The sequence below is a fragment of the Apteryx mantelli genome, chromosome 4, assembly GCF_036417845.1.
Source record: "Apteryx mantelli isolate bAptMan1 chromosome 4, bAptMan1.hap1, whole genome shotgun sequence".
Taxonomy (NCBI): Eukaryota; Metazoa; Chordata; class Aves; order Apterygiformes; family Apterygidae; genus Apteryx; species Apteryx mantelli.
Window position 1 is genome coordinate 4,284,946 of NC_089981.1, and position 15,165 is coordinate 4,300,110.

Here is a 15,165-nt window from a genome sequence, read left to right on the forward strand (position 1 = left end):
CCTTGCTTCCTCTAGACCCTCCAGCTGTGCCAGCTACAATGCTGCGATTTTCCCATCACGGCCATCAATCGGAAAATCTTTTCAAGCATTACTGAGTGATGGGAGTGGCACCGCTATGGATCCCTGAGAACTATCACTATCCGTACACCAACCTGTTTGTTCTTCTGCAGCATGGGCTTTGCGACAGAGCAGCCCTTTGCCTGTCCGGAGAAGATGGCCCTGAAGAAATGAAAAGCAGCAGTGAGCATGCACACTGGCCAAGAACTGCAGTGTGCGCAGGATACAGGCATCTCGATCCCAAAGGGAGAGTTTTACCTGCAGAATGAAGGCAAGGAATTTAAATGAAAGGTGTGTGTGTGGGGGGGGGGGGGTTGGGGGGAGGTATATGTCTTTTCATTTAGCAACCTCTAGCCCACTATCCACAAGAAATCAGCTCTTCCGAGAAACTGTGCATGGAACCTACTTTCCAGTGGATCCTGGGAGTACATGATGGTCTTCCTAGGTCGAAGTTTATACTCCTTGCAGGGATCTTTGCCATCTTCCCCTTCTCGGCCTTCACCTTCTTGTGTTGCCCCTATGATTATAGAACCTAGCGAGAACTTCTTATTTGTCTGTGCGCGTATAGCTTTTCATTCAACAACGTGTATGCCACTTCTGCACAAGAAATTCGTCCTTCAGAGAGGCTCTGCATATAGCCTACCTTCCAGTGGGGCTTGAGTGTCTTCAGCAGTTTGCCGCAGGTTAGATGGCTTTGGAGTATCTTCGCCGTCATCCTCTTCCTGCTCTTCATTGTCCTCTGAGGACCCTGTCATTGCAGTACCAAGTCATCATTTCTTGTTTGTCTCTGCATATGCACATTTTCATTCAAGAACTTATAGCTCCCACCCTTAAGCACAAGGAATCAGCCCTTCTGACAAACTGTGCGCGTAACCCACATTCCAAAGGCTCTTGATACTGGACAACAGTATTCCTGCGCCGAAGGTTATACTCCTTGTGAGCATCTTGGCCATCTTCCCCTTCTTGGTGTCCACCGGCCTTTGATGGCCCTACAATTACAGAACCTAGACATAGTTTCTGATTGCGCTGTGCGTAGCTACATTTTCATTTAACATCTTCTATCCCCCTTCTACATGAGAGATTAGCCCTTCCGAGAAGCTGTGCCTATAACCTACTTTCCAGTGGAGCTTGATAGCATACAACAGGCTTCCTTTCTCTCACGCTATAGCGTGCCTGTAGGGAGCAAAGATACAGGTTCTTTTAGACTGTGGTACACTTTGGAGGAAGTTCTTCTCAGCTGAGCGAAAAGTGCACTGGCATCACTGTGCTGTGTGAAATCCATTACTTACCGAAAAGGAGTAAGGTAAAGTCATTTTGACTTCTGCAAGGACTCGCTCAGTCTGCCTGAGGTCCATTCTTCCTCAGAACCTGAACTCAAAGAGCATATGAACCACAAATGAACTTTTGTAAGCATGGAAGTAAAGCTCTTTACTTTTGCAGAAGTTTCTCAGGCAAAGAAAATTGCTGAAGAGGACAAGGTAAATCTCCTGCAAGTGAAGCAAGCGTTTGGTTCACAAGAGACTACGTAAATTACTGAGCCCACAGACATGAGGGGCAGAAGTTGGAAGGTGTGGTTGGAAAGATGATCCAAAACCGAAAACAGCAGCAACAGGGAAATACACAGGAGCCGTCTGCAAATTCTTCAGACATGAAGCACCTTTACAAGTGCTCCTCTCATGCACCTTCCCAGTGCTCAAAGACTCCAGTAGCCATGACTGTCCACCTCCAAAACACTCCTGTCAAACCAGGTTGGCTCCACAGTGCCAAGGACCACAGGTGTGACAGCGGCAAAGGAGGAAAGAGTTATTGGAGCGAGGACCAAAGGTCCTATGACCGCAGCTGACAAGGGACTAGTAACACGGGGGTGGACGCGCTGCCGGGGAGCAAAGATTCTAAACATGCAAGTTCTGCAGCCCTGACAGCGCCATATTATGGAGGGCTCCCGCAGGCAGCAATTCCCAGCAGCACCGAGGACTTCCCTAGGGGCACAGCGGGAATTCCCAGCCTACCGAGTTAGTCCAAAGAGCTCTTGTGGCAGGAAGAAACGCTCCTCTCCAACGACCTGCTGGGAAGGTCACCAAACAGCGTCTCGCACTGTCCCACCACCTCCTCTTGCCTTCTCCTGCTCGCTGCACAGCAGCTGCTCCAGAGCAGAGCAGGGCAGGGCAGAGTCGTGGCGAGAGCAGCCCCAAGCACCTGGGCTCAGCTCAGGCTGCCAGGGCCATATGGGGAGGGCGCAGCTATTGCTGCGATGCACTGCGTGATGCCCCAGGCCATGTCACAGAGGGGCTGCAGGGACCCCTTGACCCCCCAGGTGCTGCCAAGGTGGGCCCTGCAAGGGCAAGGGGAGCTGCCTGGGGCACTTTAGGGAGCTGCCCGCACCTCACTGCCCACTCGCCAAGGACAACAGGGGGCACGGGGAGCCACAGGAGGGGTCCCCCAGGCTGGGGCTCACCTCAGGCATGCCACTCCAGCAGTGTCCCCAGATCAGGATTGTGGGGCTACAACTGCTGGCAAGGAGAGGCTCTGCTCAGGAAGGAAGGCCTAAATGAGCAAGTGGATGAATAAAGAGGAAGACTGTGACTGCACTCTCTCAGCCTCTGGGGAGGAAGGGCCAACTCCTAGCTGTTGCTTCCCTAGGCCACAGGCATGGAGATGGCATGGCCTAGTGAAGGAGCAGAGGGGTTTGCTCTCTCACCCTGAAAACTGTGTTAAGGCAAATCCACCATGAATGCCTCCAAACAGTGTCAAAGCCTGGGAAAATCAAGAAAAATAAAAGCGCTTATTGGAAAGGTCATTTCTCTCCCTTGGCACTAAATTCTCTCTGTGTTAGAGATGACGTCTGTGAATCCTGGTCTTGGGGTGGGTTCTAATTGGGGGGTTTTGAAGATGTGATCCTAACAGGGCAAAACCAAAAGAAGGGTGGCGCCAGGTGGAGATTATCATTGGAGCGCCCAAAGCCCATTTCCCTTCTAAAGTCACTCGTTTTGCAGAAGAAAAATGTGATGCTCAGATGGAGCCTGCAACACTCGCAGTGCCATCCCACTGCTTGGGTTCCCAGTGGAGGCGACTGAGAGCAGCTTCCCATCTACAGCGTGACAACGCAGTATCACACACCCGAACGAGGCACGGGAATAATGCCTGCACGCAGTACATTCTGGTGACCCTCTCTGGTTACTTCTCAGTCTGCCCTGAGGGTGGTCCGAGGAGCGGCCGGCCCTCTGGCCTCTTCGGAAGGAAACGATGCCTGAGGTCTTTCCTTTCTCACCTGCTTGGTAAGCACTGCAGGCTGAGAGACCCCTTGCAGAAGCAGAACAGATAGCTGAGATGGCTGCATGGCAAGCAGAGTGGCTTTACACCGAGTGCCTGAAAGGCATCCCCTGCACATTATTTTCCTCCCTGCAAATCTGAGGGAGCCTCAAAGGAAGCAATGGAGTGAGCGAGACAGTGGGAGCAGAGCTGAGTTCCTACTGACCCCCCCCCGCCACAACTGTACAGCTGCAGAGGTCTGTGGAAGGGGCACGGTGCCTTCGGCAGCAGCACTGACTGCAGAAGAGAGAAGCTGTAGAGGGGAAGTGAGTGTGAGTGGGGGAAAGGGAGGGGATGCGAGTGTGCCGGGAGGTGAATGGAGGGGACGGGAGCACAGAGGGAAGTTAATGGAGGGGCTGAGGGTGCGCGTGGCGAGCAACGGAGGGGATCAGAGGAAGCCTTGGGGGAAATGGAAGGGAGGAGAGTGCTGCGGGCGGGGAAAGCAGGGGGCTCAGGTGCTCACGGAGGGAAACGGAAGGAACCTGAGGATGCAGGGAGAGGACTGGAGAAGACTTTAGCAGGTGTGAGGGGACCAGAGCATCAGAGCATGCATGGAGAAGGGATCTAAGGTCGCACAAAGGAGCCTGGAGTGTGCCAAGGAGGCGATCGAGGAGGTTGCAAGGCACATGACTGCACGCCCCTGGAAAGCAGACAGCGACGCACGGGCTGCATAGAGCCCATGGCTTTAAGCTGGCAGGAAGGCAGCGCCCTCAGGGTGCCAGCACCTCAGCTCTGCCACACCAGGGTTGGGCTGGCGGCAGCCACACTCCCAGCATGCCTTGGGGCATCCCCACGGCATGCTGGGAGCAGGGCTGCTATGGGGCACCACGGCTCAGCCCGGGGAGATGCAGCCCCTGCCCCCATGGAGCCCCGGTCAGCTCTTTCCCCCTGCCCCACAGCCCCAGCCCAGACCTCCTGCCCCATGGCCCCAGCTGCCACTCACTGCCCCAAGGCCCCAGCTCCGTCCCGGTCCCCCACAGAGCCCGACACAGAGACCTCCTGCCCCATGGCCCCAGCTCGAACCTCCACAGCAGGTGCCCACAAGGGCAGTGACTGTGGCAGATTTCGACCACCGTGCACTCTGGCCTCCACACCAGGACTATGTTCCTGGAGTAATGCGATCAAAGCAATCTGATTTTGACTAATAGTGGGATTAATGAGCTTTGTCAGGTCTTGAGCTGTCCAACTAAGGATGCTCGTTACGAGCCCAGGCCAACTACAGACTTAGCTGCTGCCTTTAGACATGGGGCTGAGAACGATCCTTTTTTCTTTCATGGCCATTTGTGTTTCAGACATAGAGACAAGATGCTCTGAGGTAGTTCTGTTGCAAGGGAATAATCCCTCCCTGCAGCTCACATTGCAGGTGGGCTCCATCCTCCCTGCTAGGCTCCCTCAGAATGTTCTTTATTCTAAAATTAAATGAAAAATTGGGTTTCTAAGTAATGGCGGCAAAATTGCCAAGACCCCAGCAGAGCAGAATCCTGGAAAATTTCAGTGGGGCATAAATGGAGGTGGTCACTGAAGGAGTGGGGCAGGGAAGGAAGAACAGCCCCCCTCCCCAAACTGGCAATTGTGTCCTTGTTTTTTGCTGCATGCTTAGCAGCGGGCAGTAAATTCCAGCTCCTCAGGGCTGTCCCTGCACAACTCTGTGGCCTCCTTTGCAAGGCCATGGCTGAAGAAGGTAGAGTCCAGGGGGTGGGGGAACCTGGATGTGTTGGTGGCCGCACAGGCTACAGCCAGCACCGAGGGGGTCTGTGAAGTAAGTGCCAAGGTCTGGCTGAGCTCCTGGAGCAAGGGACTCAGCTGAGGAAGACTCCAGGGGCTGTTTGGGGAAGGAATGGTCCCGCTGTGGTGGCCTGGTTAGGTTGTGCGTGAGGACGCTGACTCTGGATGGAGGGAAGGCAAAGGAAGGGAGGAGAGGACTAAAAGGAGACATGGCTCAGCGTAGCAGGAGGAGAAGAAATGAGTAATTGGAGCAAGTGACAGAAGCGAGCGTGAGAAGTGCAGTTTAGGGCACTACCTAGATAAGCTCAAGCAGCTGGAAGTCCACACTGGCACTCAACCTAGCCTCCACAGGTAACGACACATACTGTGAATGCTCGTAATGGCAGAACTGAGCTGAGGCCAGGGTTTACCTTGTTTCAAGCAAAGACAGGCTGTGAGGCGATCAGCAATTGCAAAAAAGTCATTTCCGCATCCTCTGCAGACATGTCCCTTGTTTGTAGCTGGCTAACTCTGCTCCTAAATTCACTGTTTCCACCATTCTGTTATTTCTCCCTGAAGTCCAGCTGAGCCCCTTCACTTTTGGGCCATAGCCACCTGCTGCTATTTCAGTGTGCCCTCACCCCCATGCATATCTGAAGACCTCTTTCGCAAAAGCTGTTCCTGTGAGGTAATTACACACTCAGTTATTTCCAGTTGATAAACCTCATGTGCTTAGAGATGCATGCAATGGACACACATGCAAAATTACCACTACCTTAATAGCCCCGGTATTCCTCCACGCATCCCACAGTGCCTCCATCTTCCCACAGGTCCCCTTCCCGCTTCCAGCACAACATCTCCCAAGGAAAAATAAATAAATAAATAAATAAATAAATAAATAAATAAAACATCTCCGTAAGTGCTCCTATTCCCATGTTTTTAGCACTTCCTTTTAAACCAACTGCCCAGCTAGTCAGCTGGTATAGTTTGACTTTGATCCATCGTTACATTTGAGATGGAGAAGCACTTCCACTTTCCAAAACATTTTTCATTCCTACTTTCTTGTCTAGCTTCATTTAATTCAAAACACACTCTATTATTACATATTATATGACTGTATCGCAATGGTTATGATATACATTCTGAAATATCTAATAATTTCTTTGTTGAAGTTAAATGATTCAAAATGAAGCTTTTTGATTTTTCCCAATTGAAATTTAGCATAATTGACCCAGAAGACATTTCAGTGTTTCAACATTGCTCTCTCATGCAAAAGGAAGATTAGAGAAGTAGGAATTCACCTTTGAAGAGAAACACTATTTGCTCAAAGATGGGAGAGCTTTGGAGAGCAGCCTCCACCAGGAATATCAGTGACTCCCCCACTGCTTCTGATCTTCCTTCTCTTTCTGCAGGTGTGGGAGTGAGGGCAAATTTAAGACAGCATTTAAAATACCAGCAGGAAATGAGTGGAAATGGAAAATGTCCCACGTCCCTGTAAGATGAGTTTGCAAGAGAGAGATGATGAATTATCTTCTTGAATGGCCTGTCTCCTTCCTTTACTACAAAGGCAGCTTAGACAACTAGATTAGATTTAGTCACCTCACTTTTAAATAGCTTAAGTGCAGGGAGATGAATCCCATCTGCTGTAGAGACATGTGGCATGTGCTCAAGATCCATGATGGGTCTGGATCTACTGCACAGCTCTGTTCAGGAGATGCATTTCACATTCTCTGAAATATCACACTGAGCTGCACCGTGTGCTGTTCTGACTGTCTTTATGTGCACGGTAAACTATGCACATCCCGAAACCTGGGATGCATGGAGCCTAATCAACATGACATGGAGAAACCATGTGTGAAATTGCACGTGCATGTGTAAAAAAACAAAAACAAAAACAAAAACCATTCCCTGGAAATCCCCCAGCCTTACCCTCCCAAGCCTGCAGTTCTGCGCCATGCCATCACACCGTATTTCCATACCACAGCAGTGCAGGAGGCCAGGCTCCATGATTACTCTTTCAAATGCTCATGGGTGTGAAACACTTGGGGAAAACATACAGGAAGACTTCCTTGCTGAGCTTTAGCTGTATGCAAGTGACCTATTTAAAGCTAATCAGGCTTCCTCTGTGTTCATCAGAGAGAAAGAAGTTAGCATCTTCACAGAGCGCTTCTTCCTTAGGGTTGGTTGAATCATCCCCAGGAACTGCCTGTCTCTCTCCATTGAGTCCAAAGGGGGTTTAGATGACTAGATTAGATTCAGACAAAGCTTCTACATGCTTCCTGGTAGATGACATGAATGTTTTCACCCACAACCCTCCCTAATTTCTCCCTTTTATCTCTACTGAGAGATCTCCAACCTCCTAGGCACCAGCATGAGGTCCTTCAGTAGGATGCCTGAATTTAGGCGAGATGAACTGAATCCTAAGAGTCAGTTACTCTAACACAAACAGATAATGTAACTCCCTGTATTTCTCTTGTTTCCAGATGTTGAACTTTTGACGCATTTGGTGACATAATTAATATGTTCATAATGGATAATTTGCTGAAGGAGCACAGTAACTTAATTCCTGCAAGGTGGAAGTTTCACAGTTATTCAGTTCACCTCACAGAAGAAAATCCTCTTGTCTTCCCTTTACTCTGCTTCCCCAAATACTTGTGCTGCCTCCCCAGCTATAATACTGGATTGTGTCACTTCCTCCTTTACCTATGGATGTCCCCTTGTATGACTTTTCATAATTAACTTGTGCAGGAGAATTATGACAATTTTCAGAAAAGTTTTTTTAAAATGTAGCGCCCTACTATGGCTAAAGAAAATCCAACAAATAAAATAGCCATCTTCAACTTACCGGAAAACATCAGCACCAGTGTATCCACATTTATACACACTCAGGTTTGTGCCTTCGCCATCTGGTGGCAAAGCACGATCATAGCGTGTCCACAGAGCTGAGAAAGTTTTTGGACCGTATCTATTTGTTTGAAAATGGGGATTCTAAATTAATAAGTAAGATTGTTGAGAAAGTTTCTGTTTTTCAACGTTTGTTGATAATACCATCAGTTATATATACACATCATTTGGAGATCTTCTATTTTGTAAATAGGTGATACTTATTGTTTACTGCTGCTACTTGTTTTAATGTATCATCTTGTATTATATTGTACTGAACAACATTGCACTGCATCATATCTGAGTGTTGTGGCACAAAAATATCCGACATGCTCTTTTCAGATAGTTGACTATGCATCTAGTCATAGGCTTGAGCAAAAGGCTGTCCCAGCTTATTGCAGTTAGAGCTGAGCAAATGGATTTGTCTTACCCAAATTTAAACCTCTGCAGCAGATTTGAGTCCATCTGACCTCACCAATCTAATCTTCCTTTAAGGTTAATTTAAAAAAAAAAAAAAAAAAAAAGCACTTCTTGGGCACCGTTCATCTTTTCTTAGAAGAGACATCTTCATAGCCCGGGATCCATGAATCTTCTTTGTAAACTATGAAGAACACAAGATGCAGAGCTTAGTTGAAGTCAATTACTTCTGAGATCATATACCTTATATCATAGAGAGCCAAAGTGCAGACAGCAAAAACCTCACATCTTGTCCTTCCAACTGGGGAATCCAAGTCAGTGAGTGTAATTAGAACCTGGTTACTTTCTCGTGTATCCTGAAATATTGGAGCTGAGAAAGATATCTGAGCCATATTACATACTAAGATCAAATTAAAAAAAAAAAAAAGTACTTCTCATTTTCTTCTTTCTAACTTACATTGCATAGGAGGGAATTTACTAGTTACACTGGTTAGTATGAAATTGGCGTTTTCCTGGCCTTAGAAATTAGTAGCTGAAAGATCTATTTCCCATCTCTAGTTTCTTTGCTATGAAGGATGGCCATTCATTTTCTTACACCCACTGCTTAATCCTGCCTGCTATAACACTGGATTTCAACACAGGTGGAGTTGCTTGCTTTCTCAACTGGGAAGTAACATCTGTGTTCACTTTGGAAGTTCTTGTATGATCCAAGCATAAGTTGCTATGTAATTGCTTGCAAGGTTTTTTTTCTTTTTTTCCCAATAAGGACTGGATTATTTACCAGATTTGCTTATAGACCCTTGATTTCCAGATGTCTATACACACATATAGAAGCTCCATCGTTAACCAGATAGATAAAAGCCTGTTCAGATCTCCTTCTTTTTCAGAGTGCTGGGTATTACCAAGAGTGGAATAAATCCAAATCTTCTCAACATTTTGGAAAGAGACCATCTCTGTTATACAAAACAGAAATAACAGAGATAAAGTCTGTTTCTATTTAAAAGTAGACTGAAATTTAGCAAAACATCATTTCAGGACAATGTGGAACTAGAATGTTACAGTCTAGGAATCCTAGAATAGCCTCATTTTCACACGTGTTCTTTGTGGCTTGCATGTCCAATTTATTGATAGAATTGATACAGCAGCAGCAGACTGTAGTCATGTATTCTTCCGTGCAAACAAATTGCAGTTACTTACCTTTGGTTTAATAAAGACATGATAAGTGAAAATGGATATGAATTTAACTCTTTTCATAGTCCTGGAGTTTAAGTGCAGCTGACATCTGCTATGGAATATCATTGTAATCCCATGCAGACAAATGCATTTGAAACCTTATTTTCCCCAGAGATGCTGACCATCCATTTCTGTCTTCACAGGTAACTTTGTATATGCTGCACACCTTCAAAAGTCAGCTCAGGAATTCATACGTCCATGTACCTACTAGTCAGACAGTCAGTTTGTTATGAGTGAGAATGGAGCTTGGTTTGGTGCAGGAATGAGCAGAATTAATCAAAGAGTGTTTTCTATCAGACATTTGTCTAGTAGAATGCCATCAAGTTGACTGGAAAGAGTTGGAATCCAACCAGTGGACTTTAATATCTTTTTCTGAAAAAAAAAAAAAATAGCATCCCAGTTATACATATGGCAGTGAAGGAATAGTTGGTTTATTTGTAATAAATCTGGAGTAGCTCTACATGCATATGCCTGCTTATGGAATTCATCTCACCTAGAGATATACCTTTAAGCATGCCTTCGTTTCTGTCTTCCATCTTAGTTTCTTCTCAATAGGGAGGGGGAGGAAAAAAAAAGTAACAGGTGTTTTTACAGAATGGTTCATGTGAGTATCTTAGACATCTGCTACATGATGAGATGAGTTATGCCATAGAAGTGCCCATTTTTTCCTTCCTTTTCCCTATTCAGGATGTGTAGAATGATAAGTTCAGGAGGCTGCAGCCAGGGCCTGTCCCTCTGGCCCTGAGCCAGGTGGGCAGAGAAGACCTGGAGATGGTAGCCGAGTTCAACCAAGAGTCCAGATGACCGGGAGAGTTCCTGGTGATGAAGCAGGTATGAGGTCAAGCTGAGAAGTCAGCCTGCAGTTCAGAGTCAGGATCAGGCCTGGTGAGGGTAACCAGGGACAGAGAGAGTCCAGTGCCTACTGGGCAGGCCCAAAGTGACAAGATAGGTCCAGGGTCAAGCTGGGAAGTCAGTCCACAGGGCAGGGTCCAGAGCAATGGAGTCTGCACGCTGAGCTGAGCTGAGCTGGAGATCAGTGCTCCTCTAGGGTAGCTCAGACAGAAACTGAAGGCCCAGGGTTGAGCTTAAATGGGGCTCCTGGGCCCATGGGCAGGAGGTGCAAGTGAATGCCTCAGGCGAGGATGATCAGGCCCATTAAGGCCTGTTAGTGCCCTCAGACCCTGAAAACAGTAGTAATATTAAATATTAAAAATAAATATTAAATATTAAAGACTTTTCTGTAATAGCAGGAGCTACAGCTTTACTGTGAGAAAGTACAATTGTGACACTTTTGAAGGCAATTATTTTCACCTAAGTTTTTATTTTCAAGTTTGATGCCTTGAAGACATCCCAGCTTTGTTTTTGACTGTTGCTAACTAGTACCACTTCAGCAGTATCGCTTCCATGTTCTGTTTCCATTCCCTTACCTCATACATCCTTGTAGTCTTTTTTTTCCTGACTCACAGTCTGAAGGTGATCATTAACCTTTCAGTAAAACCGGGTCACATTCATCAGGCACCTTAAACTCTTTACAGTATTAGTGATGTGGGAGAGCAGCCACTGTAAGCACAGTCTAACTAAGGCTGCGTTACCTGGGACATTTCTGCCTGCCTAAGCCCCACTGATGACTTTCCCTGCTAGGGACAGTCAGAGCAGATCACTCTTCAGCTGAGTAACCCAATTCAGCTCTCTGCTCTGAAGGCCAACAGTTTGTCGAACAACCTCTAAGCCCTCGAAGAAGCACAAGTAAGCTAGCTTTTCTGGCAGGTAGAGATGTCCTTAAACTCCTGCCAGAATCAGGGGAAGGGTCTTTGTTCGTATGTCTCAAAGGCTCCTCAGCTTCCCAGAACAGCTGTCTTCATCATCTTATCGTAAAGTAATTTCAATAAGTGTCCAGTGATATTGCAAGAACAGAGAAAGGTTAATGGCAAACTGTTACTAAAGCATGATATCTATGTCAACATCTTCCAATAGACCATTTTTTTTCTTTTCTTCAAAAGAGTTAATTATTCAAGGATCTTAGAAGAAAAATATATGTGGGATTGGGTGCAAGTGCAAAGGCAGTGTTAAGGCAGAGGCACCAGAACTCTAAGCAAATCACCAGCAATTAACTACTTGAAGAATTTTCTATCTGCATTTGAAGAAAAATCTACCCCGATGGATGGACACATAATCTGAGCCTGGATGGTGCACAGATGAACAGGTTATCACAGCAAAATATCTGCTCCACAGATGAGCAGGCTGCCTGAAACTAGATGGTCCATGAGCCAAAGAGGTTATCTAACAAAGGACATGAGTCCAAGGGTAGATGTGTTATTAGAGACAACAGGAGTCTTCTGTGGAAAAACCAGCTAACTGTGTATCAGGACTGTGCATTTTAATGAGAGGAAGAATTATCAAGTTTGATCATAATTAATAACAGAGGTGGATTCACATTCAGGTGGTATACTTAATGCTTAAACTCCACAGAGTTGCACTGCAGCTCTTCAGAGTCAGATAAGCAGAACTGATTCCTCTGATATCTTACACTGTACTGCTATTTACATGAATATGGTCTTGTTATTATTAAAAGAATTTGTATTAAAGTTTGCAGTCTAAAGCTTTGTTAAGCCTTGTTTGTCAGTTGACAGGGACAGACCAGGGTTCACTGAATTTGCTAGGATACTTATGTCATCAGTTTCACTAGTAAAAAGTAGTAAGGGCAGGGAATGAGATGGGCGTGTCCTATAATCACACTTATCTTAAGATGGGATGAATTGTCCTTTGAAGGTGATATTGCTCCCTTTGTCTGCAGAGGGAGCCCAGAATAGATGTTGACAAGACCCCTAACCAAGGGTAGGGGAAATTAATTCACAGAGAGATTCCTCATTACAGTGCACCTGCTGAGACTCCTGATTAAGGCCTGGTATCTTGCAGGAGATCTAATTTACAGACATTAAACTGCATCGAGAGTCATAAATACACCAAGTACTTCAGTAACACCATTTTTCTGAAGAAAGAATTCCAAAGCGGCAAGCTGAGTGTTAGAATATCACATTTCATATTGAAGTTGTTTCTCAGCGTGTCACTCCACTAATGTTTCACAACCCCCAGGCTGCAGGTCAGCTGCAACATATAGGCAAAAGAATGAGCTGTTGCTCCAAAGGCAGTACTGAATTGCATAGTTCTGCAAAAATCGAAGCAAAGAACATTTATCTGGGCATTTATCTGGAGCAGGGAGGGGCTCTACTGCAAGTTTGAAGTCCTAAAGTTTTTCTGTTTAGATAAATCTTCTGATTTGTTTCAGTAAGATGTCTTTGAAGTGAAGAAGGAAGCTGCTCACTCTTACAAAGGTACATGAAATGTTTGTAGCTTTTGAAATAAGAGTTTATTTCTGGGAACAATACAGCATAAAATATCTCGCACCTTCATGCAAGGAAGGTAGGCCTATTTCTTCATTTTAGAGATGAAAAAGATCATTTTCAATCTGCAGATAGAATCATAGAATAAATTCGATTGGGAAGGATTTCTGGAGGTCATCAAGTCCAACTTCCTCCTCAAAGTGCTGAGTTATGAGTGCTGAGGGAGCTGGTGGACGTTATTGCTAAGCCACTCTCCATCATCTTTGAAAGGTCATGGAGAACAGGAGAGGTGCCTGAAGACTGGAAGAAAGCCAATGTCACCCGAGTCTTCAAAAAGGGCAAGAAGGAGGACTCAGGCAACTACAGGCCAGTCAGCCTCACCTGCATCCCTGGAAAGGTGATGGAGCAGCTCATCCTGGAGGCCATCTCCAAGCATGTGGAGGACAAGAAGGTGATCAGCAGTAGTGAGCATGGCTTCACCAAGGGGAAATCATGCCTAACCAATCTGATAGCCTTCTCTGATGGAATGACTGGCTGGGTGGATGAGGGGAGAGCAGTGGATGTTGTCTCCCTTGACTTGAGGAAGGCTTTTGACACTGTCTCCCATAGCATCCTCATAGATAAGCTCAGGAAGTGTGGGTTAGATGAGTGGACAGTGAGGTGGATTGAGAACTGGCTGAATGGCAGAGCTCAGAGAGTTGTGATCAGAGGTGCGGAGTCTAGTTGGAGGCCTGTAGCTAGTGAAGTCCCCCAGGGGTCAGTCCTGGGTCCAGTCTTGTTCAACTTCTTCATCAGTGACCTGGATGAAGGCACAGAGTGCACCCTCAGCAAGTTTGCTGAAGATACAAAAACGGGAGGAGTGGTGGATACACCAGAGGGCTGTGCTGCCATTCAGAGAGACCTGGAGAGGCTGGAGAGGTGGGCGGAGAGGAACCTCCTGAAGCTCAACAAAGGCAAGTGCAGGGTCCTGCACCTGGGGAGGAATAACCCCATGCACCAGGACAGGTTGGGGGCTGACCTGCTGGAAAGCAGCTCTGCGGAGAAGGACCTGGGAGTGCTGGTGGACACCAAGTTAAGCATGAGGCAGCAATGTGCCCTTGTGGCCAAGAAGGCCAATGGTATCCTGGGCTGCATCAGGAAGAGTGTTGCCAGCAGGTCGAGGGAGGTGATCCTCCCCCTCTACTCAGCCCTGCTGAGGCCACATCTGGAGTACTGTGTCCAGTTCTGGGCTCCCCAGTACAAGAGGGATGTGGCACTACTGGAGCAAGTGCAGCGAAGGGCTACAAAGATGATTAGGGGATTGGAGCATCTCTCTTATGAGGAAAGGCTGAGAGAGCTGGGCCTGTTTAGCTTGGAGAAGAGAAGGCTGAGAGGAGATCTTATTAACGTGTACAAGTATCTGAAGGGAGGGTGTCAAGAGGATGGAGCCAGACTCTTTTCAGTGGTGCCCAGCAACAGGACGCGAGGCAATGGGCACCAACTGAAACACAGGTAGTTCCATCTGAACATGGGAAAAAACTTCTTCACTGTGAGGGTGACAGAGCACTGGAACAGGTTGCCCAGAGAGGTTGTGGAGTCTACTTGTCTGGAGATATTCAAAAGCCGCCTGGAGGTAATCCTGTGCAAGGTGCTCTAGGTGACCCTGCTTGAGCAGGGGGGTCGGACTAGATGATCTCCAGAGGTCCCTTCCAACCTCAACTATTCTGTGATTCTGTGAAAGCAGGTTCAGTCAGATCAGATTGCTCCGGCCCGATCCCATTGAACTTTAAATGTCAGCACAGATGGAGATTGTACAAATTTGCACCTAATCCAGTGTTTGATCACTCACGTTGGGGCAGGAGAGGGAAATTTCCTCCTTCAGTTTCCCAAGTAGTCCATGGAAGAGAGCAACCTGTTGATAACAAGCTCATCGAAGCCCTTTTCTGAGAATTAACTGGGCTAGTTGCTGTGCTTTGGGGCAGAAAAGGTTGGGTAGGTTGGAGATAAACAGCAGCCAACTATGCAAAGATGACTCAGTGTGTAAAGGCAGTCTGGTCTTTTGTGCATCTAAGCAGGGTAAGCATTTTGCTCACTTAAACTGTGTACTTAACCATTATGTGCTGGTTTTAATCCTGCTGTCTGCTTCTTGAAATGGGCAAGTACTTCTGAAGATTTGGCTCACGGGGGGAATAAACTGGCTTGGTATCTGCAGTATCTACTCTTCTAATTTTGCTACCATTGT